Source organism: Cervus canadensis, chromosome 4 (genome assembly GCF_019320065.1).
Source record: "Cervus canadensis isolate Bull #8, Minnesota chromosome 4, ASM1932006v1, whole genome shotgun sequence".
Lineage (NCBI taxonomy): Eukaryota > Metazoa > Chordata > Mammalia > Artiodactyla > Cervidae > Cervus > Cervus canadensis.
The window spans coordinates 64,307,953-64,313,177 of record NC_057389.1 but is presented as its reverse complement, the minus strand read 5'-3'; positions in this window follow the sequence as shown (position 1 = coordinate 64,313,177).

The window sequence follows — 5,225 nt, the reverse complement described above, 5'->3', positions numbered from 1 at the left end:
AGTTGTTGCAAATTTCAAAAAGACTTCCTTCTTTTTAAGGCTGAATAATGTGTATGTGTGTATTTCTACTGTATGCAAATTAGGAATGATTTCTAACTAAATAATGTTATGATTATAATTATCTGCAATATATATATCATATTTTCTTTGTTTCTGAGGTTGTTTCCATGTCTTGACTGTTGTAAATAGTGCTGCAGTGAACATTGGGTGCAAGTGTCTCTTTAATACAACTGATTTTATTTCCTTTGGATAAATACCCAGAATTGGGATTGCTGGTCGGTGTTGTTTAGTCACTTAAGTCGTTGCCAACTCTTTGCAACCCCATGGACTGCAGCACACCAGGCTCCCCTGTCCTTCACTATCTCCCAGAGTTTGCTCAAATTCATGTCCATTGAGTCGGTTATGCCATCTAACCATCTCATCCTCTTGTCGCCCCCTTCTCCTCTTGCCCTCAATCTTCCCAGCATCAGGGTCTTTTCCAATGAGTCAGTTCTTCACATCAGGTGGCCAAAGTATGTAATTCTGTTTCAAATTTTTTGAGGAACCTCTATGCTCTTTTCCATTGTGGCTGTACGTATCTGTGATTCCTGTAGTGAATTTGTTCTTTTTCTAGTTTCTTTATAACCAGCTAAAGCTGTGGTCTGCCACATCAGTTTATATCCTGTCCAGAAATTGAACCCCTTCTACCATCTACTAAATGTCTACAGGATCTGCCATGGTGGCCCTTTCTCACTTTTGATATTAGTCATGTGTTGTCTCTCTTTAAAAACAAATGAACAAACAAAAAGAAACATTTTGCTGTGGTTTTGTCAAATAACCAACTGATGGTTTGTATTTCATTCATTTTCTGCTTCATTTTCGGTCTCATTTTGTTATTTCTCCTGTTTTGAGTTGAACTTGCTGTTAACTCTCTAATGGCTTAAGATGAAAGCTTAGGCCGTGGGTTTTAAACTTTTATTCTTGGGAGTTCCCAGTTGGTTGAGTGGTCAGGACTCAGCACTTTCACTACAAGGGCCTGGTTTCAGTCCCTGGTCAGGGAACTGAGATATTATAAGTAACACAGTGCAACCGAACAACAACAATAATAAAAATAAACCTTCTTTTCCAGTCTGTGCATAAAGTATAAATGTCAATTCTGCTTTAGTGGGATCTTCAAATTGTGGTATGTTATAATCACAATATCATTCAGTTCAAAATAGTTCCTTATTTCCATATAGTTTCTGTTTCAGCCAATGTTTATGTCAAGGAGTTGGTTAACAAACATCTGGGGATTTCTTGTTTTTATCCTGTGATTGATTCCAGTGTGATTCCTCTTTAGCCAGAGAACATGCTTTACAGGAGATAAATTATTCTTGAAGTACAGTTGACTTACAGTGTTGTTAGTTTTAGATGTACAGCAAAGTGATTCAGTTACATTTATGTTCTTTTTCAGATTATCCTATTACAGGTTATTACAGATACTAGATAGTTTCCTGTGTTTTAAGTAGGTAATCCCATACTCCCAATTTATCCCTCCCCCTCATCCTTACCCTTGGTGACTGTAAGTTTGTTCTCTACATCTGTGAGTCTGTTTCTGTTTTGTAAATATGTTCATTTGTATTATTTTTTAGATTTCACATATAAGTGAAATGATATTTGTCTTCCTCTTTCTTACTTCACTTAGTATGATAATCTCTAGGTCCATCCTTGTTGCTGCAAGTGACATTATTTCATTCTTCTTATGGCTGAGTGATATTCCACTGTATACATGTACCACATTTTCTTTAACAGTTCACCTGTTGATAGACATTTAGGTTGCTTCCACACCTTGGCTATTGTGAATAGTGCTGCTATGAACATAGGGGTGCATGGTTTTATCTGGATAGATGACCAAGACTGGGACTGTCTGTTTTTAGTTTTCTGAAGACCCTCCATATTGTTCTCCATAGTGGTTGCATCAGTTTACATTCCCACCAACAGTGTAGGAGGGTTCCCTTCTCTCCACACCCTCTCCAGCATTTATTGTTTATAGACTTTTTGATGATGGCCATTCTGATCAGAGATGTGATACCTCATAGTTTTGATCTTCATTTCCCTAATTTTAATAACTAGTGATGTTGAGCATCTTTTCGTGTACCTTTTGCCATCTGTATGTCTTCTTTGGAGAAATGTCTATTTAAATCTTCTGCCCATTTTTTGATTGGGGCTTTTTTCTTTTTATACTGAGTTGTATGAGCTGTTTGCATATTTTGGAAATGAATCCCTTATGTGTCACATTGTTTGCAAATGTTTTCTCTCAATCCATAGGCTAGACAGCCTATTCATTTTGTTCAAGGTTTCTTTTGCTGTACTAAAGTTTTTAACCTGGAGAATGAAATGGCAACCCACTCCAGCATTCTTGCCTGGAGAATTCCATGGATAGAAGAGCCTGGTGGGCTACAGACTTCAGTTCAGTTCAGTCGTGTCTGACTCTCTGAGACCCCATGGACTGCAGCAGTCCAGGCCTCCCTGTCTATCAACAACTCCCGGAGTTTACTCAAACTCATGTCCATTGAGTTGGTGATGCCATCCAACCATCTCATCCTCTGTCAGCCCCTTCTCTTGCCTTCAATCTTTCCCACCATTAGGGTCTTTTCAAATGAGTCAGTATTTTGCATCAGGTGTCCAAAGTATTGGGGTTTCAGCTTCAGCATCAGTCCTTCCAATGAATATTCAAGACTGATTTCCTTTAGGATGAACTGGTTGGATCTCCCTGCAGTCCAAGGGACTCTCAAGAGTCTTCTCCAATACCACAGTTCAAAAGCATCAATTCTTCGGCGCTCAGCTTTCTTTATAGTCCAACTCTCACATCTATACATGACCACTGGAAAAACCACAGCCTTGACTAGATGACAGACTGTGGGGTCGCAAAGAGGCGGACATGACAGAGTGACTAACTTTCTTTCTAAACCTTTTTAGTTTCCATCTCTTTATTTTTGCTTTTGTTTTTATTACTCTAAGAGGGGGAGCCAAAAGAGCTATTGCTGCAATTTATGTCAAAGAGTGTTATGCCTATGTTTTCCTCTAGGGGTTTTATAGTATCCAGTCTTACATTTAGGTCTTTAATCCATTTTGAATTTATTTTGTATATGATGTTAGAGAAAGTTCTAATTTCATTCTTTTAAATTTAGCTGTCAGGTCTTTGCATCACCAGTTAGTGAAGAGACTGTCTTTTCTCCATTGTATATCCTTGCCCCATATATATATATATATATATATATATATATATATATATGCATCCATGCTAAGTCACTTCAGTCACATCTGACTCCTTGAAACCTATGAACTGTATCCCACCAGGCTCCTCTGCCCATGGGGTTCTCCAGGCAAGAATAGTGTAGTGAGTTGCCATGCCTTCCTCCAGTGGATCTTCCTGACCCAGGGACTGAACCTGTCTCTTTAAGTCTCTTGCATTGGCAGGCAGGTTCTTTACCACTAGAGCCACCTGGGAAGCATAATATATTTTATTTTTTAGTCTCACTACATGGCATCCAGGATCTTAGTTCCCCAACCAGGGACTGAATCCATACCCTCTGCAGTGGAATTGCAGAGTCTTAACCACTGGACTGCCAAGAAAGTCCGTTTGCTTCATAGATTCATTGACAGTAAGTGCATGGGTTTCTCTCTGGTCTTTCTAGCCTGTTCTATTGCTCCATGTCCTTTTGTGTTAGTACTACATTGTTTTGATGACTGTATTCTATAGTAGTGTGTAAAGTTATGAGTGTGTTCTGACGTCTACTGTTCTTTTTTCTCAAGATTGTTTTGGCTATTCAGGATTGTGTTTCCATATAAATTTTAAAATTTTTTGTTCTGGATCTATGAAAAATGCAATTGGTTATTTGATAAGAGATTGCACTGAATCTGTAGGCTGCTTTGGGTAGTATGGACGTTTTAACTGTTGATTCTTCCAGTCCAAGAACATGCTATGTTTTTGCATATGTTTCTGTGTTCATTTTCTTTTATCAGGATCTCGTTGTTTTTGGCCTACAGGTCTTTGCTTCCTTAGGTAGGTTTATTCCTAGGTATTTTGTCTTTGGTGCAGTGGTAAATGGGATTGTTTCCTTAATTTCTGATATTTCATTGTTACAGAAATGCAACAGCTTTCTGTATATTAATTTTGTATCCTGCAAATTCATTCATGAGCTCTAATAGTTTTCTGGTAATGTATGTATAGTGCTTGTTATCTGCAAATAGTGACACTTTTACTTCCTCTTTTCCAGTATGGATCCCTTTCTTCTTCTCTGATTGCTGTGGCTAGGACTTCCAAAACCTTGTTGAATAAGAGTGGGCAAGAGTGGGAATCCTTGTCTTATTCCTCATCTTAGAGGAAATGCTCTCAGCTTCTCACCACTGAGTATGGTATGAGCTCTGGACTTGTCATATATGGCCTTTATTATGTCAAGGAACGTTGGTAACTCCAGCTTCTGAAGTACATGTAGATCTGTTTCTGTTTTCTCTCTTGCTTTGTAATCTGTGCCTTGCTGTAGGACCCTGTGATGATGCTGGAAGCTTGTACTGCTGTTTTCCTCCAGAGGATAGGTCACATGTTCCATTGGCAAGAGACGGTCACAGCAGCTCACTGTGACCCTGAATGGCCGCATGCCCTGGGAGTGGGGCACAGCCATCTCGGGGCCCCTTCTAATGAGCCCACCAGCTTGTTGCCCAGCCTTTACTCCTGCATGCCCACACCCTGCGGGTGCCCCAGGCTGACACCATCTGTCCTCCTGTCCTGAGGCGCCTCCTTGAACTGTAGTGGCCCCGGGACAGGCTGCTCTGGGGGCTACAGTGGGAGGCCTGGTCCCCCGCCCCATGGACCCCTCATTTGGGGTCCGCCTGCAGTGTGGCAGGTCTCAGGAGGTGACGTAGAGCCCAAGGGCTGGAGCTTAGGGGCTCAGAGTCTCTGCAGCCAGCCTGGTCCTGGGTCCAGGTCATCCCCAAGAGTCCTCACTGGATAGGAGGGGCCAGGGTGGGTTGTGGAAGCAGGACACCCCCCTGGGCAGAGCCAGCAGGGCCATTCTGGGTTGCATCCCTGGGTCCAGGGAGCCGACAAGATTCCCGGTTCAGGGGGTGGGGGGGGCTCCCGACACTTTTGGCTGCTCCAGGAGGAGCCCAGGGCAAGCCCCGTGTGATCTGGATGTGCTGAAGGTGAGAAGTCTGGCTCCACCAGGACCCCACTGCACTGGAAGCAGCACATGTCTCAGGGCTTA